At 39.7% G+C, this 22,581-nt stretch overlaps 1 protein-coding gene across 18 annotated transcripts in view; it reads left to right on the forward strand.

Annotated features, from left to right (window-relative positions):
- Positions 1-9,066: 9,066 nt before the first annotated feature.
- Positions 9,067-22,581, forward strand: part of CCDC158 (coiled-coil domain containing 158) — a 100,878-nt gene continuing 87,363 nt past the window's right edge. For 4 of the 18 annotated variants that reach the window (XM_035004743.1, XM_035004745.1, XM_035004742.1 and 1 more), the window contains exons 1-2: positions 9,741-9,878; positions 14,841-14,883. The gene's annotated coding sequence lies outside the window, so the exon portion shown is untranslated. Of the gene's footprint in view, positions 9,150-9,191; positions 9,227-9,259; positions 9,317-9,725; positions 9,879-9,910; positions 10,325-11,052; positions 14,100-14,840; positions 14,884-22,581 lie in introns of those variants that run through there. The other 14 variants (XM_035004734.1, XM_035004741.1, XM_035004744.1 and 11 more) reach the window with 11 other exon arrangements.

Consider the following 22,581-nt stretch of genomic DNA (forward strand, 5'->3'; position numbering starts at 1 on the left):
TATTGCTGCTTCCTTTTGCAGCTTAATTTATAAATTAAGAATAAAAGGAGAAACATTGACTTTTCTTTCACTTGATTATTCAAAGTGCGTGCGTGTGTGTGTATACAGTTAGTGTCCTAAGTAGATGAATAATTTTTTTCTGAAAATTATTTTTGTGGCACTTATGATCTTACTTCTAACTCATTTTGTAAAAAATGACATTTTACAGAATCAACATTTAATATTAAAAGTAATGAAGCCAAAAACAAAAGGTAAGGGAAAAAAAAGGCAAGCAATGAAGAATACAACTAGCTGCTTATAGACTGATAAAACCTCTATTTTATATTATCATCAAATATATTTAGGACCTAAATATTTGATGAAAATTGATATATAATCTGAAAAAAAAAGTCAAAATTCCTTTGGTAGATATGTATAGCAACTGAGAGATCAGAGTTAGAATACCTTTTTCTCCCATCTTCCATTGCTCAGAGTCAACGAATACATCCTTGTTTTTGGAGGTAAACACCTAGAGGCCATGACAAGGTTAAATGATCTGATGGGAGTCATCCTGCAAACAGCATGAGTGGGCATAAAATTAAAATCTTCAGACACTTAGGAAAGGAATCGCAGCTTAAGGTAGGTCTTTTGCATAATTTATAGCAAAAAGACAACTTTCTATATAGCCAGCATTGCTAATTCATAGGAAGAACTTCTGCTAGGGCATGTGATTTGGACCCATACTCTAATTAGAGAATAAAATTAGACTCCCCACTCCTTCTCAGGGAGAGAGAAATAGCCCTAGTGTCTCAAGAGGCTGACAGTGGGAGGGACAGGATTCTAACAGAGACCAGGGTAGTTTTCTTTCTAAATCTTTGGCTTCAGATTCAGGCTTTCTGAAGAAGGATTTGTTTTTTGTCTGCTCAGTATCTCTCTGGGGAGCCACTCCTTCACCTATCCTGTGGTACTGGTGGGCTGACCCTGCTCCTGGGCTCCAGGGTTGGACATATGATCCAGGCATCAACTGCCCTTTGGCTCAAATGACTGGCATATGGAGGGGCATGTGACTCCATCTTGGCCAATGTAATAACTAGAAATTTTACTAGAGCTATTAAAAAGGGACATTCTCTCCTATGGGATTGCTAACCTGGTAGGGACAATGCTGGAGTTGCTGGAGGTCATCTCTGCCATCACAAGCCTGAGAAGGAGGAAGACAACACCTAGGAAATCAGTTCAAGGTATGGAAACAGTGTTTTGGTGATACCATTTGAGGTCTGGGCCCAACTATACCTCATTTAAGCCAGTAATTCTTGAACCTCCTGGTTTCAGGACCACTTTACACTCTTAAAAATTATTGAGGACTCCAAAGAAACTTTGTTTATGTGTGTTAAAGCTATCGGTATTTACTATATGAGAAAATTAAAACAGAAAAGAACAGTTAATATATTTATTAATCACTTAACAATAGAAAAGCCATCATATGTTAAACAGACTAACATATTTTACTGAAAATAACTATATTTTCTCAAGCAAAAAAAAAATCACCGAGAAGCATGAATTTGTTCTACATATTTGCAAATCTCCTTAATGGCCAGTTTAGTAGAAGACAGTTGGATTCGACCATCCACTTCTGCATTCTATCTGTTTGATATCACAAGTCAGGTAGCCTCTGGAAAGCTCTATTACACACTTGTGAAAGGACAAGCAGACAAAGGCCAACAGTGTCTTAGTTATTATGAAAATGATTTTGACCTTATGAGCCCCGAAGCGTCTCAGGGACTCCTTGAGGCCCCCACAGCACACTTTGAGAATTGCTGCCTTCACCAGATGCAGTCATCCCTAAAGGCACCACACTCCTAGTTATAGGAGATCATAAATACCTGTTTATTTGTCCTTTAAACAGCTGGAGTTGGGGTTCTGCCACTTGCAGCCGAAAGAGTTCTAAGCAAGGCACAACGAAATCCTTTGTGGTTCTTCCTAGTTTGGAAGAAAGTTTAGGGAAGCTTAGTGCAGTCTCAAAGTCTCTCCATCTTATTTTCTCTCTTTCTACTGCTTCCCTTCTTTCTTCGTCCTCTAACTTAGATTTATTCCTTTTTTAAAAATCGAATTGGCTTTCTTCAACAACTCATGAATGGGGCAGCAACCCATCTAGCGAGTAGAACCCCCAGAACTACTCCTATTCTCTTTGCCATGAAGAAATCCTTTCATAACAGCTCACAACTTCACTTTCTGTCTCCACATGAAAAATTCCCACTGCTGGTAACTGAGTGTATGTTGCTCTCTTACTGTGAGCACGGCCCCAGGGGAAAAATAGTTCCATCATATTGATTCTCCCATTTGCCTGGCATCCCTATACTAAACAGTTTTAAATGTCATTTGCCTAAATCATTGTGTTGACTCAGAACCATGCATCACTCTATTTGTTAACATCACTTAAAGAGAAACTAATTTATTCGTTTCAAAATTCTCATATCTTGATTTTAATTTTTCACAGTAATGTTTAATGTTTTTATCTTTATCTTTGCTAGCATTTTAAATATGACATTTAACTTACTGGATTTTTTTAATGCCTCTAAATTTAATATTTCTAAGATTGAAAAAGCTACTAGATTATTTCTGAAAATAAAGTAGGAGTGACATCTAGTGGCTCTTCAGGCTCATAAGTAATCATTGAAGTAACTGTAGATAATAAATTAGAGGTTTGGAAGGTTATTTAGTCTTTCTTAGAAAGGGCATCTCAGAATTATCCCAAACAGACAAAACCCAGCCTTGTTTTAGAGTTTGCAACCTTTCAGAGGCAAAAAGAATCCTCTCTTTGTGTGGCTCCTTCTTAAAATTAAGGACGACTTTCCCAGCAGACCTCCCCTCACCTCTAAATGCCAAGAAACCTCCCCTGAAAACAGTCACTTGGAAGAGAAATAAAGCCCAAAGATGAGTATAAAATAACCTGGGATCCCTCTGCTAGAACGTCCCTTGAAGAAGCATTGTAGCTTTGGAGAATGTTGTGTTGGATACCCAAACACAACTGAGATTCTCCGAGAAAGGAGCAAGGAGAGATGGATGTTATGCATGCGACTTATAGCGTCTACTTCATAGACTATCCTAACAGTTGTTGCAAAACTATCAAAACAATCAATTTAAATCTTTTGGGAATGATCAAAATGTTCTGTGCCTCAACTGAGGTAATAGTTTCACAGGTGTGTACCTCTGTCAAAACAGCGACTGGTACACTTTCAATGGATACAATTTATTAAATGGAAATTATACCTCAATAAAGTAGTTTTTAAAAAACTCAAGGACTTGGGGCGCCTGGGTGGCTCAGTTGGTTAAGCAACTGCCTTCGGCTCAGGTCATGATCCTGGAGTCCTGGGATTGAGTCCCGCATCGGGCTCCCTGCTCGGTGGGGAGTCTGCTTCTCCCTCTGACCCTCTTCCCTCTCGTGCTCTCTGTCTCTCATTCTGTCTCTCTCAAATAAATAAATAAAATCTTAAAAAAAAAAAAATTCAAGGACTCAGTCAACAGAAGGACAAACAAAATGTGGCGTATACATACAATGGAATATTATCCAGCCTCAAAATAGGAGGCAATTCTGACACATGCTACTAGGTGGAGGGACCTGGGGGACATTATGTTAAGGGAAATAAGACAGACACAGGACAAATACTATAAAACTCCATGTATTCGAGGTGCCTAGACTAGTCAAATTCACAGACAAAAAGTAGAATGGTGGTTGCCAGGGCCTGGAGAAAGGGGAATGGGCTGTTAGTGTTTAATGGGTACGGAGTTCCATTTGGGAAGATGAAAGAGTTCTGGAGAGGGATGTTGGTGATGGTTGTAAACAATGTGAATATACTTAACACAACCGAACTGGGTACTTAAACATGGTTAAAGTGGGGGCACCTGGGTGTCTCAGTCAGTTGAGCATCTGACTCTTGGTCTCAGTTAAGGTCTTGATCTCAGGGTCATGAGTTTGAGCCCCGTGTTGGGCTCCACATGTGAAGTCTACTTTTTTTTTTTTAAGGTTTTATTTATTTAGTTGACAGAGAGAGAGAGCACAAGCAGGTGGAGCAGCAGGCAAAGGGAGAAGCAGGCTCCCCGCTGAGCAGGGAGCCCAATGTGGGAATTGATCCCAGGACCCTGGGATCATGGCCTGAGATGAAGGCAGATGCTTAACCCACTGAGCCATGCGGGCGCCCCGTGTGGAGCCTACTTTTAAAAAAATGGCTAAAGTGGTAAATTTTATGTTATATACATTTTACCACAATAACAAATGTTTTTTTTAAAGTATTTATAAAAAGTAAAGAAACATTGTTAAATATGATACTATAGATAATCAGTTCATTATTCATCACTTACCCTTCCTGAACAAGGTTGTGGGTAGATGCCACAAAATTGCCAGATGCATAAAGAACCAGAAAAGACCTGATAGCATATACTAAATATTAGACATCTGACAGAAGTTATAACTGATACAGGAATTATTATGGTAGGTTATTATTTAAAAGCTGGTAGAAGGGTGCCTGGGTGGCTCAGTCGGTTAAGCACCCAACTCTTGATATCAGCTCAGGTCTTGATCTTGGGGTCATGGGTTTGAGCCCTGCACTTAAAAAGTAAATAATAAATAAATACATAAATAAAAGCTGGTAAAAGTATATCCATACACTTGTTTTATTTCTTAGATAAGAAGTAAAAGATCTTCATATACTCAGCAGTCACATTGGATGGTTACAAGAAAGGGTATAGTTTTTCTTTCCTTTGGAAAAAACAAAGACAACTTCAAAGACACTGGTAATGATGGTGATTGACCTCAATGGCAGAAACATCGGCTAGAGGAGAAAAGACGATCTGCCTTTATTTTACTTCCTATTTGACCTCTATCTCCTACTTCTATCCCTCTTTTTCAATCTTCTGTAAAATAAATTGTCCTGAAAACAAACGAACTCAAGAACTTGTATTTTTTTAAAAAACTCATTTCAGCATTGAAAAAGAGAGTGACTGGGGCATCTGGGTGGCTCAGTTGGTTAAGCATCTGACTCTTGATTTCAGCTCTGTTCATGATCTCAGGGTCCTGGGATCGAGCCCCACATCAGGCTCCACACTCAGTGGGGAATCTGCTTGGGATTCTCTCTCTCCCTCTTCCTCTGCCCCTACCCCCACTCATTTTATCTCTCTGTGTCACTCAAATAAATAAAATCTTTTTTTGTTGTTTTTTAAAGAGTGACCACAAATTAACCTTCTAGGTAGGTGGAAATAGTCTACATTTGATTGGAGAGCTTGATACTAGGTGTATACATTTCTCAAAAGTCATTAATCTGTATATTTAAAATGAATGAATTCCATTGTACATGATGTATACCTCAATAAAGTTGATTTTTTTAAAAAAATTATTTGAGAGAAAGAAAGAGAGAGAAATTGGGTGTGGGGAGGAGGTGATGCAGAGGGAAAAGGAGAGAGGGAATCCCAAGCAGACTCCTCAATGAGTGCAGAGCCTGACACAGGGCTCAATCCCAGGACCCTGAGATCATGACCAGAGCTGAAATCGAGAGTCAGACGCTTAACCACCTGAGTCAGCCAGGTGCCCCTCAATAAAGTTGATTTTAACAACCTCAATCAACTCTAAAGAGTAGAAACTTCCATGCACTAGGATAGTATATGAAAGTCTTCTTTTACAGCTAGTTTCAAAAGAAACCCCAAATTAGAAACTGTTCATCTTCTTAGTCCACCCTGCTGGGAAATGTTCCTAGAAATCTACTCACATCTATTCCTGGGAAGCAGGTGGATCTTCCCGCCTCTATTTAAATTTCCATCCATCCCACACACCCTCTTGCTTGCTTCCACAGCACTTAACCCCTTCTAATATGTTAACTAGGTCATCATGATTATTTATGACCTGTCTCTTGCAACTAGAATGTTAAGTTCCATGCGGGCAGGGTTTGGTCTGTTTTGTTCACTGATGTTCCTGATATAGAGTTGGTGTTTAATAAATATTTGTTGAATGAATTCAGGCTTTCTTATTAAATATATTTCTTATGTTCTGAAGAATGTCAGAACATTAACTATATGGTCTTTAATATTCTATACTCTATCAACTTGCAAAAATTACTGGAGATGATTTGCCATTTATTTTCTCTCCACTGTATATTGAGTCACTTCGATGTGTCCACATTGTACCAGGCATTGGGGAAATATGGCTGTCGGATAAGAGTTAACATAGAAAATCTTAAACCATAATCAGAAAGGGAAAATATCTATACTAAAAATCCAAGCTACTCTGTCACTCCGGTCTAACACTGCATTTAGTTTTGAAGATATTTCACAAAGATCTTTTAAGTTCAAAGTCATAAAGGACCACAATGGTTAAAAAAAATTAGATAATCTACACTACATATTTTTAACTATCACCTATTTACAAAACTGATTGTGTTTTAGGAAACAAGATCTTTTTTTAAACTAAGCAAATCATGAATTAAATTTTAAGTGACCTACATATATATCATGATTATGATGTATGAAGTGCTTTTCTGGTACAATTTTAATAAATGCTTTTATACTAAGATAAAGTTCTTTGATTTTATAGAATCATAGTTCTTTTTAGTTAGAAAAATGTCTTGCAATAATTTCTACATCTAATATTTGGCAGGTGAAAATACTAATGCTCTAAAAGGTTAAATGGCTTGCCTAAGATTATTTAGTTAGTGTCAAAGCTCAGACCAGATCTGGGTTCCTTATTCCTGAACCATCCTTGAATCAACCCACCCTTCTTAATTGTACCTCATAAAGGCCAGCAGCCATTTGGATTGACAACAATAAGAAGGGTACTGTCTCCTTGAAGGCAGAAACTGGAGCTTTGTAATAAACCAACACCCCCACCCCCCACCCCAATGCCTAGCACAGAGTCTGGTCCAGAGTAGGAACCCAGTGAAGGGAGACAAATAACAACCCTTGTCCCAGACATGGACTCTTACTAAAGAACTCTTGGTGACTTGGGCCCTATGTGACTAGAACCCCAGCCTTCTCCTGTTGGTGCCCTCTGCTCAGGCCTCACTGGCCTCTTGGTTGATTCTCAAATACACCAAGCATGTGCTTGGGAAGTTCTGTCTACAGTATACATCTGGCTCCAGCCCTATACGTCTCTGCTCAGTGTCACTTTATCAATGAGGTGCTCTTAGAGCACACTATGAAATGGTGCCTGATAAAATGTTCAACTTTTCATGTTTGTGGGCCCTGCTCCTGGGCTCCCAGGGAAGCTATACTTTAACACTACCAAGGTGAAAATGACTCGGCAAAACCTCAAAGCATGGGCTTTTTTCTGCCCCACACCACACACTGTACTTCTGTTTTGTTAAAAATATAACCATAAAGGAGCATTTCAAACCTAAAGATAAGAAAAAGAAAAAAGACTTCCTGGTTCCTGTAAGATTAAAGTCATACAGCCTTGCACATACTAAAAACATAACATAAAGCCTGTAACTTTCTGGAATGTCCTTCATCATGATGATTTGCAACTCTTTATGTGGAAAAAAAAAAAAATCTATATATAACTCTGTACCAAGCGTTCTTTTCCTGGAGCACTCTCTTCTTTGTGAAGATGGTGCATCCCAGGCAGATGTCTTAACTTGAGCTCGAATAAAATTCTTTTCCTTTCTCTTTCTAATTTTAAAAAAGACTTGTTCATTTTGTGTTGACATACCCCACACTCCCTAATTTCCTTACCCTGTCTCCATAACACTTATCATTGTCAGACATATTTGAACTTGTCCCTTTGTCCCTTTGTGCATTGTTCATCTTCCTCTACAAAAATGTAAACTTCATGAGGATAGGGACTTTATCTGGTTCATGGCAATATTTTCAACACCTTCGCATGGCATGTGACAAGTACTTTATGAATATATGTGAAATGTCTGAGTGAATGTTAAAGGAAATCTGGACAACTTCATCTTTAAATTCTCTATTTGAAAAACTAAAACTTAATTCAGTATAAAAAATATTGAGAAGTAAAACTTCAAGACACTTCAAAATGCAGAGACTTGTATAAGAAAATTCAGTGCACATAATCTCATACATATATGTGGTTTTATTTTTTTATTTTTTTAAAGATTTTATTTATTTATTTGAGAGAGAATGAGATAGAGAGAGAGCACATGAGAGGGAGGAGGGTCAGAGGGAGAAGCAGACTCCCCGCCGAGCAGGGAGCCCGATGCGGGACTCGATCCCGGGACTCCAGGATCATGACCTGAGCCGAAGGCAGCCGTTTAACCAACTGAGCCACCCAGGCACCCTATATGTGGTTTTAAATAGGGTTTTTTTTAAGTTTATTTATTGTTCTTAGTAATCTCTAGACCCAACGTGAGGCTTGAACTCAGGACCTTGAGACCAAGAGTCACATCCTCCTCTGACTGAGCCAGCCAGGAGCCCCTAAACTGTTCTATACAGTTCTAATTAACACATGTTAATTAAGGACTTCAAATAGAAAAGAAAAAGGAACTTAGTTCTTAGGGTCCGACATACAAATATAAACATAAAACTCCAATGGAAATCCTATATTAGTAACTAAAATATTTCCTTGCCATAAGAACTCATGCTTCGATGGAATAAGGATTAAAACAAAAAAAATTAAAATTGCTTTCCGTTTAGCTACAAAACTTAAAGCATTTACCTTTCCACTTAATACGGCTTCGTTCTCTATTAAACTACTTAATTCTACAGGCAATCTTAAATCTCTCTGGGTCAATAAATGAAATAATTTAAATTCCAGGTCTGATCAAAAGCAATCTTTAGCGGCACTTGATACTATTTTATTAAAATCCATAATTACATTAAGTAGTGTAGGATTTATTATTTCCAATCAGTTTAGACAGAAAAAGTTATTCGCCGTAGGTGTGTGTAATGTGACTGCTAACAGTATTACAAGCCGGGTTGCGTCCGTCACACGCGGGCCCTTCCGGAGCCCTTCCGTCTGAGCACTCATTTGGGCAGCACTGAGAGGCCTGAGAGTGCGCTCCTTTGATCCGATAAATTCTATGTTAGAGATGACGACAGAGAGCAACCGAAACACAGCGGGGGAAACAACTCTCCGTGGGCCAGAGGGTCAGCTCTCCCGAGAACACACTTGAACCTCGAAAGCCGCTCCAGACAGAGGATCAGCAGACGCAGAGGCAGAGCGGCGAAATGTGAATTGCGTTAACTTGAAACGGCCGAACGCGAAACGAAGGGCGGGAGTGGAGAAAGGGTCAGAAGCTGAGGAAGGGTGAGGGTGAGGCAGGGTGAAGGCCTGACGGGCCACACGCCACGGCTGGGCTTGACCCTGAGCGATTACGCAGACGTAGGATTTGCGTGGGTCTGTAAGAATTTGAGAAGATTTGCGGGACAACTGCGCGAATGGTCTGGGGGCGTTGGGGTGCACGTGTTGCGGGGGGAACAAGAGGGGGACGGGGAGACCGGTTACGGGGCTGAAAAAAAAAGTGAGAGGCCTTGAGTGACGGAGAGTACAGGCGCAGCCCCGAATCCAGGGTCGATCGGGGCAGGGCTGGCCGGGTTCGACGTACGCAGCCCCCTCAGTCAGGGCTCCGGGTGGAGGCGGCCCGGGTGGGGGAGGGGGCGACGGCGCTCGGTTGCCCCGGCGACGGCGCCTGGGGGGCGGAGTCGGGGGCGGGAGGTGCCCAACGGTCGCCCGCGCGGCTTGCGTGGAGCCGGCGGAGGCCAGAGCCCGAGCGCCGCGAGGGGCGGGCGCGGAGGTGGGGCGGCAGAGCGCCCCGCGCCGCCGCCGCCGCCGCCGCCGACGACGACGAGGAGCCGCCGCCGCCACCGCAGCCGCCGGGTCGACGCAGGTGCGGCCGCCGCGCCGCCGGCGCCCCCCGCGAGGATGCGGCCGGTCTCTTAAGATGAGGTGTTGGTTGCAGGTAGGGGGGCGGAGCACGGGGCGGGGACGGGCGAGGGGTGGGTCGTGCTCCAGAGGACCCGGAGCAGCGCATCTTCATTTCTGGAACCTTCCAGGCCTTGTGTTTGTTTCGCACATGGCAGATGCCCAATAAATTGTTTCTTGAACGGAAGGGACTGCTGTTGTTTTCGGGGATCGCAAGACCTCCGGGGACATTGGCTGTAACTCTGGGACCAGAGGGCCTTGTGCAAAAAGTATTCCACCCTTGGGGGTAATAACCGTGGATCCTGTCCCAACATTACCCGCTAAACTCTTGTTCCTACTCCGCTTCCCATAGACAGGGGGAATGGGTTGGAGAAGACGTGGAGATAAAGAGGAATGTCTAGCCTTGGACGGGGACCAACCTGGCATCCACAGTGGGATTGTAATAAATGTTGTGTAAGGGCTCTGTCAGCTGGAGCCCTCCCTGTAAGTGACATTAAGAATTTGGCTCTGCCCCATTATCAGCATCGGTCAGAAACGCTGAGTTTGCAAATGAGTCCAGCCTTTTCCACAAAACTCTGTCCCAGATCAGCACTCAAGCTGTTCCAGGATTTGTTCCTGCATCTTGGTGTACCTTAAGGTCAAGGGAAAGTAGAAGAAAAATGAGGTCTGCCACTATTTCTCAGGGTTTTTTGACTTGGCAACCACTTCTTGCTTTCTCTATCAGCTGATGATTCAGGAAAGAAAGGGCCAGTGCCCACCATGCATCTCAGAGACTAGCTAGGCAGGACTGTTTCTGTGTGTAAAGTAATAGGGTGGGGGTCCTGGTCCCTGGTCCTCCCACCTCCTACCACACTTACTGTTTTTAATCTTACACAGTTATCTATTTGTGTTGTGGGTAAAAGGTTTTTTATGCCATAGAGATATTATTATACTCCAAATAAATTGAGGGCAGAAATGGACAATTTATTTGGTATGTGCAAAGTCTTTACTATTGTGTTTTACAAAGAAGACTCGGTGTTGTCTAGTATGTTAGAATCATGCACTTTAAAACTGCACAATTTATTAAATCGGGCCTCTGTGAACCACATATTCCCAAACCAGGTGACCCCGATCATATGGTATAGTAGGTTGGGTAAGAGCCACTCAAAAATATCAGGTCCTAATCCCAGGAACCTGTAAACGCTCTAAGGAGAAAAGGGTCTTTACATATAATGAAGTCAAAGATCTTGAAATGGGGAAATTATCCTGGATTATCTGGGTGCGCTTTAAATGCAAACACAAGTGTCCTCACAAGAGAAGCACAGGGGAGATTTGATACAGACAGAAGAGGAGACTAGAGTACCACCACAAAGTTAGAGATCAGAGTGATGAGACCATAAGTCAATTTGTAATGCCAGCATCCAACAGAAGCTCGAAGAGGCAAGGAATAGATTCTTTCCTAGAGCCTCCGGGGAGAGCACAGCCCTGCCAACAACCCTTAATTTCAGTCCTGTGAGACTGCTTTTGGACTTCTGGCCTCCAGAACTGTGAGAGAACAAATGGCTATTATTATAGCCACCAAGCTTGTGGCAGTTTGTTACGGCAACTACAGGAAACTAATCTATATGTTAATTGTTATAAATCACATAAAACCAATCCTGTATTGATGGGTATTTTAAAGCTCTGCAGCTGGGGCAATGACAGGTGTAGTAGTGGAGACTACCAAATATTTTCCGGAACCCTGTAACTCTCAAGGAAAAGGCTTGAATAAGGAATTTGGCTAGAAGTGAAAATAAATTAGGTGCATAGGAAAGAACTAGTCTAACACTTAAAGCAATTTTTGGACTCTCATTTGTATTCCTATTAATATATCACTGTATTTGCTCTGGTTAAGAGAATAAAGGTAACTTAAGCTTGGTTCTTAGCTAATACATTATTGGATATCCATCTTATGTATATTAAATTACAGTTGCAGACACCTGGGGATTGAGGCCCAAGCCTAGGGAAAGTAGGCAATACAGACGTGCTTCCATAGGTGGGGATGTTAAAATCTGGCTAAAAGCAACTTCTGGTCATCTTGAAATTAACACACTTTGAAGTTTTCATGGTGTAGGAAAAAACCAGTGTTGAGGTTTAATTGATTGACTTCCAGGACCCAGGCAGCTAATATGCACCCCCACTCTTAATCCACAAAACATAACGACAGTGAACATACAACGAGTAGCCAATCTGCTTTCTTTCTGAACTGCTTTTCTGAAGTGTAATTTATATACCCTAGCATTCACTAATTGTAATTGTAATAGCATTCTCAAACCCGGCACCAACCCACTTTTGACCACTGGCGCACTCTATAGAGTTAGGTTTTAGTCCTTCTGCTGGGCTACTCCAATGGCCTCCTAACGGGCCTCTACTTCCACTCAGTGTATTTTTCACTCGACTGCTGGATGATCATATGCCCCTGATTAAAATCCTCCAGTGGCTTTCCACTGCAATTAAAATAAACCCCAGTGTCCTTTTCAAGACACCGTGAGCTCTGCCCCCCACCAAACTCACCAACACCTTCTCGGGATAATTTAGGAAAGAAACTGATAATAAGTGCTCCTTGGGGCACGATACACAATTGGCTGTCCATAAGCAGGCCTCTCACCCCCCTTGTCTACATGGTAGCCTCACTGCTTCCTTTCTGTCAGTCAGCAAACACTAAGCCCTTTTCATCTCAAGGCCTTTGCATGTGGTATTTCCTCTTAGGAGCTTCCCCAGTCCCCTGTGGGGGTGACTCCTTTTTGACATTCAGCTCAAATACCACCTCCTCAGAAAGGCCTTCCCTGACCTACCTGAACTAAAATAGCCTCAACTCTCTGTATACCACTCCCTGTGCTATTTTCCTCATTGCACTGAATCCCTCTCCAAAATTATATTTTTGATTTGTTTCTTTAGTGTCTCTCTTTCCCCACTCTAATATAAGATCTGTGAGGGAAGAAATTTGATTGGTCTTGATCTCAGCTTCATCTCTAGTATTTACAAAAGCACTATTCATAGCAGCAGTACATTTTTAAGCTATCAGAATGCCAGCAATGGTAAGTAATAATTATTGAGTGCTTCCTATGCGCCAGGCCCTGTGCTGAGTGCTTTGTATGCATGAATAATTTAAGTGAAGCTTATTACTTTACTATAGTAAATTATTGTTTTCAGAGGCATTAGGCAGTTTTCTTTACCTTATTATTGAACACTGATTTTAGGGACTGGATCAATGTACATTGCTACCAGCAATATAGTTTTGAACTTCCTCTCCCACAACCTTAAAAACTGAAGTGGAGGTTTTTGCTAAGAAGGAGAGAAAGAGCTAAGAGAGGATTGAACAGAGAATTGTGAACATATACAAATGATATAGGTAGACTCTAGTGGGGGCACATTATGTGTCAGGGGAAAGGCAGGAGATGAAGCTGGGTGGTTGGTTAGGCCAGATCCTAAAGGGCTTTGGGTGCTGGTTTTAGTTCAGACTTTAGTCTTTGAGTAAGATATGGTAAAAGGATCTGATTTTAAAGGAAATTCTTAAAGATTGTAAGAAACTGACACTAGAAAGATCCCTTTGAAGTATTTTGTAGTAGGTCTGGCAAGAGCTGATTAAAGCATGAAAGAATATAAGAGTAAAATTAACTAAATTTCATATTTGAGCACTCCTTCCTTGTGACTGAAGGACCACACTTAAGTTGTCTTTGCTGAGTTAAAAGGTATTACAGAGATAGATTCAACAGAATGTGGTAACTGATTGGATGTGGAGTTTGAATAGATGAAGAATAAAGACATGAAAATGTCTTAACTTGGGAAGTTGGGTTTATGGTGTCTTGATCTGACAACACCCTTGAAAGCAGATTTGGTGGGAATATGAAGAGACAGATGTGGGATAAGATGAATTTAAGATGACCGTAAAAATATATGCAGAGGTGGTAAGGAACAGATATTCATTAAAATTTATCCAGAGCCCCCATTTTTTTTTTTTTTTACAAAGTTGCATGAAACGTGCTGACAGGATTGCCCCCATCTGGCTCTGCTGTTGACTAAAATTACTTGTGAGAAATCATTATATTTTTGGTCCTTTTTCTGCTGAATCTTTTGCATAGGAATGCATAGAATGTCCAAGTTGGAGAAGATTTTAGAGATCTTCTAATCCAACACTCTGCCCTTGAGAGGGCACCCAGTGTCAGTTGTCATCCCAACAAATACTCATCCCCTCTCAGCTTGAACACGCACAAGGAAGTTCTCCACATATACATTCAAGGTACTGTAGCTTTTAGAAAGTCCATCTCCACCCTGTACTAGAACCTATCTCCCTATGTTCATTAGTCCTAATTCTGCACAGAGGATATTGTCATTTATTTTTCTAACATAGCAACTGTTCACTTAGTTTCCCCTGAGATATGCCAAAAATCCTGGTTGGTTGTCATCTCAGCTCCACTGCTTAAAATTTATAGACCTATTACTGACTCACCAGATAGGAATTCTGCCTAGCAACTTTTCTAATCAAACTCAAGAGCTGTTGCCTGATTAAAGCATCTCCAAGCACTGAAAAGCAATTTAAATGGTCAGAAGATATTCAGGTGGTCAATTTTAGTCAGTTCGGACTATACCTAGAAAGGTCTGGTCTGGCAAGGTCTGGGCAGGGGTTTTACTTGGTGTGTTATCTTGAATGCCAGTGAGATCTGTACCATCAAAATTAGCATTGGACCAATAGGGAGCATGTACTTGCACGGGTTCTGTTGTACAAGCATAGCCTAGGTAAGTGCCATAGGCTATTAATTCAAATATACTTTCATATACAAAATAAGCCCAAAGGAAAAAGAACTTAAAGGCTTTTGTGGTGGTGGTGGTTATATATGTGTATATGTATGTGTTAGGTATTGTCAGGATCTCAGGTGATGAAAATGAACTTGTGAATTGAACTTTAAAAAAATAATACATTTTAGATAATGAAGTATGGTTATATGTTAATACACAGATTTTGAAATATTTTCTTTTGCAGGTGTTAATAGGATAAGTGAAAATAAGAATACCCATATATTAAGGTATCTCTTGTTTTACTTTGAATTATATTTAAGAATTGTGAACGTATACAAATGATATACTAATTTATTATATCTATGTCTATATCTAATTTATTTTGGAGCCTGAAGCCTTGAGCTTGATGAATGCCTTGGCTGGAATATCTAAGATAATAAAGCTACAAGGGCTTTCTCTCTGTGGTTTTCAAACTCTTTTCAGCACTTTTTCATGTGTCTGTTGGCCATTTGGATGTCTTCTTTGGAAAAATGTCTGTTCATGGCTTCTGCCCATTTCTTGATTGGATCATTTGTTCTTTGGGTGTTGAGTTTGATAAGTTCTTTATAGATTTTGGATACTAGCCCTTTATCTGATAGGTCATTTGCAAATATCTTCTCCCATTCTGTTGGTTGTCTTTTGGTTTTGTTGACTGTTTCCTTTGCTGTGCAAAAGCTTTTTATCTTGATGAAGTCCCAATAGTTTATTTTTGCCCTTGCTTCCCTTGCCTTTGGCGATGTTTCTAGGAAGAAGTTGCTGCAGCTGAGGTCGAAGAGGTTGCTGCCTGTGTTCTCCTTTAGGATTTTGATGGACTCCTGTTTCACATTGAGGTCTTTCAACCATTTGGAGTCTATTTTTGTGTGTGGTGTAAGGAAATGGTCCAGTTTCATTCTTCTTCATGTGGCTGTCCCATTTTCCCAACACCATTTGTTGAAGAGACTGTCTTTTTCCCATTGGATATTCTTTCCTGCTTTGTCGAAGATTAGTTGACCATAGAGTTGAGGGTCCACTTCTGGGCTCTCTATTCTGTTCCACTGATCTATGTGTCTGTTTTCGTGCCGGTACCATACTGTCTTGATGATGACAGCTTTGTAATAGAGCTGGAAGTCCAGAATTGTGATGCCGCCAGCTTTGCTTTTCTTTTTCAACATTCCTCTGGCTATGCGGGGTCTTTTCTGGTTCCGTACAAATTTTAGGATTATTTGTTCCATTTCTTTGAAAAAAGTGGATGGTATTTTGATGGGGATTGCATTGAATGTGTAGATTGCTCTAGGTAGCATTGACATCTTCACAATATTTGTTCTTCCAATCCATGAGCATGGAACGTTTTTCCATTTCTTTGTGTCTTCTTGAGTATTTTATAGTTTTCTGAGTACAGATCCTTTGCCTCTTTGGTTAGATTTATTCCTAGGTATCTTATGGTTTTGGGTGCAATTGTAAATGGGATCAACTCCTTAATTTCTCTTTCTTCTGTCTTGTTGTTGGTGTATAGGAATGTCACTGACTTCTGTGCATTGATTTTATATCCTGCCACTTTACTGAATTCCTGTATGAGTTCTAGCAGTTTTGGGGTGGAGTCTTTGGGGTTTTTCCACATAAAGTATATCATCTGCAAAGAGTGAGAAGCCACGTTCTGCATGGAGCACTGGGTGTTATGCACAAACAATGAATCATGGAACACTACATCTAAAACCAATGATGTAATGTATGGGGATTAACATAACAATAAAAAATTTTTTAAAAAAAATAAGAAGAAAAAAAAAAAAAAACTCTTTTCAGCAGAGCATCTGCATTCCATAAAGGTGTCTCTGGGGCAGAGAGGAGGGTGTGTAGTTGGGGCTCTGATAATTTAAAGAAAGGCTTCCTCTGCTTCAAAAAAGTTTGGAAAACAACTGTATTCTCATTTAGTAATGGTGGAAATTGAGGCTTAGAGATATGAGAAGATTTGCCCCTGCTCTCACAGGTAACCAGTGACAGAATTAAGTTTCCCAATTTTAAATCCTGTCCTTCTTTCATACTGCCTCTTTACAAGACAGTATTATGTACTGGTGAGGTATATCTTAAATAGTTTACTTCTGTATTAGATGATAATAGTACCTGTGTTTACTCAAAGCAGTTTAAACCCACTTTCTTTGATGTTAGTGGACCTGTATGAAACTTAGTATCTTCTTTCTAGATGAATAGGAAGATATAGCCATTTATTATGGGAAAGTGAGTTAGTATACACTGCCTAAATTATAAAGACAGTATTGTTCACGTTTTACTATCCTGTTATGTGATACTATATGCATACGGATTGAGGCAAGTACTATATAGTAAGGCTGCACATGAGTTATCTTTTCCTGTTCTTTTCAGGTGCACACTCTTTATTTCCATCTTATATTCTTATAGGTTAAATACTGTTCTTACAGTCACAAAGCCAATAGATCACAGAGCTAGGATTTGAACCCTGATAGTCAAGGAACAACATCTAGAGAGAAAGAATGTGATTGAGAGAGCAGACATTAAGAGCCATGTGAAGTTAATTGAGCACTTCACAGTAACTAGAGCAGGGAAGGCAGTATTCAGCATCAACTGTACTCCTCATTGCATTTCTGAGATTGCACCAGCTTACGTATGTTGTATTCAGGTCAATGTGGGGGTGCCTTAGAACTTCCTAAGGAAAACATATCTTCAGACTCGTTCTTTCAGAGTATGGACCAATTTTATAAAATCCCCAGTCTCAGGCTTCTGTGGAAAGTAGGATGGTTCAGCAGCTTAGGGGCTTCAGTCATTAGTTGAGAAATCTAGGAATCCTCCACAAAAGTCTTTTTGTGATCTGTGGTTTCTAAGGCCTTTTCTGCAACACTCCAATCAAATAACCAGAGTAGAATCTTTTTTTTTTTAAAGATTTTATTTATTTATTCATGAGAGACAGAGAGAGAGACAGAGGCAGAGGGAGAAGCAGGCTCCCCGTGGAGCAGGGAGCCCGATGCGGGACTCGATCCCAGGACCCTGGGATCATGACCTGAGCCGAAGGCAGACGCTTAACCGACTGAGCCACCCAGGCGTCCCACCAGAGTAGAATCTTTACCTAGTTGTTACTTGTCAGAAATTCAAGGCTCTTTTCAGTGTGAATCTATTCATAATTTTAAATCCAGCAGAATTGTTGATAGTAAGTGTTGGGCATACCCAAAGAGGCCAAGATCTCAGCTTTGTACTTAGAGATTTAATCAAACACACGTAAGTTATGTGTTATGACCCCCAAATCAACAAAATGCAGCATTTTAACAATTTTATGTCTTATTGTGGCCAAAAAAGCTTTCTTTTGCCAGAAATCCTTAATAATTTAATAAGCTTTATGCCCCAAAATAGGAAAAACGTTTCAATTCTTAGTGTCATGAAAGTAGAGAAACACTGAGTGATTTGACCAAATTGAGGATATGGTCAGTCTAAAATTGTAAAAATGTGAATTGCAAATGCCTTTTTAAAGACAGATTTCATTAACCAGCAGCACTGGCAAATTGAAATACTAAACATCTTTAAAAATAAATGTTCATTTAAAAATCCTTGCTTAAGTAAATAAACCTATGCTGTCTTATTTAAACTATTAATTTTCTTTTCTTTTTTTAAACTGTTAATTTTCTAAGAAAAAAAATTTCCCCTGAAGGGCTGCCACTCTTCAATGGCCTAAAACCTATCAGGGGATACTGAATTAATGAGTTTATTACATTCATCATCTTATCCAAAATAAACAAATGGTTTTTTGTTTTTTTAAGGATTTATCACACAAGTTATTTAATAGGAGGTCTTTGAATTTAGGGAGCGAGAAAGCACAAGTTGGGGGAGGGACAGAGGGAGAGAATCTTCAAGCAGGCTCCCCACTGAGCGCAGAGCCCACATGGAGTTGATCCCGCGACTCATGAGATCATGACCTGAGCCAAAACTAAGAGTCAGATGCTTAACTGACTGAGCCACCCAAGTGCCCCCATACTTGATTTTTTATATCAGGTTATTCTAAAGTCAAATCTCCTCCTTTCTTCTCTTATCTATTCTCCAACTTTTAGTTTCAGTTCTGCTTACCTTACTCATAGGTTCTGTTTCCCAGAAACTTTGGTATCTAGCAGAGCGAATCAGTGTATGACTCCCAACACTTGGCTGTGATTCTCCCGGCCCTGCTCATTCCTTCATGTTTTTGATCTATCTGTATTTTATAATATTAACATTACTCAGTAATTTGAATTTTCTAAGTGTCTTTCATCATCCTGAAGAATCCCCAAATGCCATTTTAGTGTGTAAGTTATACAGCAAACATTCGTGATAAAACTTGCTTAAATGAGAGCTTCCCCCCAACACACACACCATAGCAATCTCTTCTATTTAGAACATTTGAATTGCCTAGCAATCTTGACTAACATTCTAATTCTTTATGGAATGTCTCCCTACCTATTACTTATTTCCTAAAAATGATAGTATGAAACACATTAAGGTACAATTTATCTAACTGTAGTTTTGACAGATGGCATCTCAGTAATCAAAAGGGAGAAACTGTGAGTGAAATAAAAAGGAATTCTGTTCAATAAAAATTCTCTTTAGGTCACAGAGTTTAAAAAAAATGTTTACCACTATGCATGAATTACTATAAAAATGATAAGCAATATGTCATATGTGACCTTTCTCTTTCCATCACGTTGATGGTCCTTGCCTATATCTCTTTGGTTTTTTTAAAAAGAACCAGGATTCTGATTCATTACTTTGATTTATTGTTTTTCTGTTTTCTACCTCATCAATTTGTCTGTATCTTTATTATTTCCTACCATGTGCTTTCTTTTGTTTTACTTTTTTTCTTTTTGTGTTAGAAATTTAGTTCACTTATCGTCATTCTCTCATTTTTATTGAAACAGGCGTTTAAGGCCGGGGGTTTTCCTTTTTTCACTGCTTTACTGCCTCTCAGATGCTTATGTATTGTGTTCATTGTCATTATTTTTTGGAAGTTCTTTAATTTCCCTTATATTCTCTTTATCACACAAGTTATTTAATAGGAGGTCTTTGAATTTCCAGGTGAAAAGACCTTTTTGCTTTAGGGTTTTCATTTCAAAAATGAAAAATGGGGTTTTCATTTCTAGTTTTATGACTTTGTGACCAGAAAATGTTTGTAACATTTTTACTTTATGAACCTGCTGATCTTTTTTTTTTTTTTAAGATTTATTTATTTGAGAGAAAGAGTGCATGCGTGCGGGGGCGTGGAGGCAGAGGGAGAGGGAGAGAGAGAATCTCAAGCAGACTCTGCGGTGAGCACTGAGCGCAGAGCCTGGTGCCAGGCTCTATCTCACCACCTTGAGATCATGACCTGAGCCGAAACCAAGAGTCCCATGCTCAACTGAATGAGCCACCCAAGCGTCTGTGGAACCTGCTGATCTTTTATTTGTGCCCTAGAATATCTTTGGTTTTTGGCAATGTTCCTTCCATGTGTGCTTGAGAGGAAGGTATATTCTCTATTATCAAAGTGTTGTGTTTGATGTATATTGAGAAGTCTACCTTAGTGATGATTTCATCTAAATCTTTTATATCCTTACTTACTTTTTGTCAGCATGACTTATCTCACACTGAGCAGCCTGTTAAAGTCTCCTCATCACTGTGTTTCTAGTCCTTATTGCACCTCCTGTAATGTATGTTTTATCTAAGGGGGGTGGTGTGTTAAATGGTACATAGAGTCAGTTGTACCTTTATTGTGGATTGTGGCTTTTAACTTTAAGCGCTCTTTGTCTTATTTAATACTCTGCCTTGAAGACTACCTGGTCTGGTATCAGGATTTTAACTGGTGCTTTCTTACTGTTTTCATTCTCCTGGCAACTCTTTGTCCATCACTTTATTTGCAGTCTTTTTGAATCAGTGTCTTTAAGTGCCCTCTTGTATAGAGACAGAGTTGAAATTTTTTAAGAGCCAATTTGAAAATCCTTTTTTTTGAATAGGCAAGTTAAGTCCTGTGATGTTTATTGATATGACTTTTATGTTTGGTCTAAATTTTGTCACATTATTCTTACATTATCTTCTGGTGATAAAATTACTATATATTATATTTACTGTGGTTTTTTTTTTTTTTTTTTTTTGATGTTTCTCCTTTTTCTTTAAAAGAATTTTTTTGTTGGGGCACCTTGGTGGCACTTAGGGTTGTGAGATCAAGCTCCCAGTCAGGCTCCACATGGAGCCTGCCTAAGACTCTCTCTCTCTCTCTCTCCCCTTCCTCCCTGATCTCTCTCTCTCAAAAAAAAAAAATTTTTTTTTGTCACTTGAGAAGGTTTGTGTTTTTATTCTAGTGGTTGTCTTCACATTAATACTTTTTGTAATACACCTATAGACAGACCCCCTTTCCTTTTACTTAATTCTTTGCTTTCTGTCAGTTGTAAATGATGTTTTTTGACAACCAGTGGTCTTCTACTTTTCCCCTTTTTATCACTTATCTTCCCATTTTGAGTTACATTTGTTCTTTTTCACACATGTAATATTTATATATTATTCTTCCATGTCATCGCTCTACCCATGTTTTAGTCGCAACTTTACAACTGAATAGGTAACGTTCGCCATCAGACCTTTTGCACACTTTCCCCATTTTTTTTTTTTAAGATTTAATTTATTTATTTGTCAGAAAGAGAGCACACAAGCAGGCGGAACAGCAGGAAAGGGAGAGGCAGACTCCCTGCTGAGCAAGGAGCCCAGTACAGGACTCGATGGCAGGACCCCGGGACCATGACGTGGGCCGAAGGCAGACACTAAACCTACTGAGCCACCCAGCCGTCCCATGTTTTGTTTGTTTGTTTGTTTTTAATGCTCACGTTCATCTTTTTTTCCAAATTTTATTTTAGAAAATTTAAAGCCTACAAAAAAAACAAGATTTTCACCAGTTGATCACACTTTGCCATATTTACCAGTCATCTTCTGGTTGGATGAAGCCCACCTCCTCTTGCAGATTCCTCAGAAGGGGCACATGTATACAGTGTTCTGGCACATTCTAAACAGTTTTTCTATGGCTTTGACTCTTTCAAAAATCTTAGCAGGATATAGGTGGTTTGTACTTTCTTTCCTTGTGTTTCTTTAAAATACTGGCTACTATTGCCTTGCTTTGTATGTTATTTTTGAATAATATGATGCCATCCTGATCCTCTTGCCTTTGTAAATTATTTCATCTTTTTTGCCTGAAGGCCCTAAGGATTTTTTCATCTTTAAATTCTAAATATGGTTTTATTAGGATATGTTTCAGAGTTGATCATTCTTGGTCGCTATTCCCTATTGTGAAAAATGTGTAGTAGATTCAGGGCTTCCTTTATTTCTAGGAAAGTTTCTTGGGTTATAGTTTTAAATAATAGTTCCATTTCAGGGTTTTGACTTTTTTTTCTTCAGGGACACCAATGATGTCCAGTCTCCTTTGCCTGTCTCCCATCTCATTCACTTTCTTTCTCAGCCTTTTCACTTGTTTTCCTCAGTTTTCATCTTCTGTTCTCCTGATTTTCTTCAGGGCCTTTATTAAGTTTTCATTACAGTCTGTCCTCCCCTGGCTTCCTCTGTAATTTGGGCTTCCTTTCTGATACAATATTGTTGTTTTCTTCTCTTTCTTTCCTGACCTCAGCCAACTCTCATTTCATTCCTTCCTGTTTGCTTGCTTGCTTGTTTTACGTGTTTCTTGGTTTTACATTTCTGATTCGAGGGTGATTTTTCATATGCTCAAATGCTTGTTTGAGAATATCTGGTTTGGTTTGCAGTGTTGTGTTACAGTTTTCTTCACCTCATGTTTGTCAGTGCAGTGGGAGGGGGATACTTTTTATCAGCAAAAAAGATTTTATTCACATTTTCTGATATTTTGTAATAGTTTTGTGTGGGTGTGGCCTGCTTGTATCTATTCCTGTTCATCTTGTGGACAGGATTTAGTTTGAGAGTGCCCTCTTCTGGGCAGTTTCTGTCATGCGTGGTGG

Source organism: Mirounga leonina, unplaced genomic scaffold (genome assembly GCF_011800145.1).
Source record: "Mirounga leonina isolate KUSES-001 unplaced genomic scaffold, KU_Mleo_1.0 Mir_129, whole genome shotgun sequence".
NCBI lineage: Eukaryota > Metazoa > Chordata > Mammalia > Carnivora > Phocidae > Mirounga > Mirounga leonina.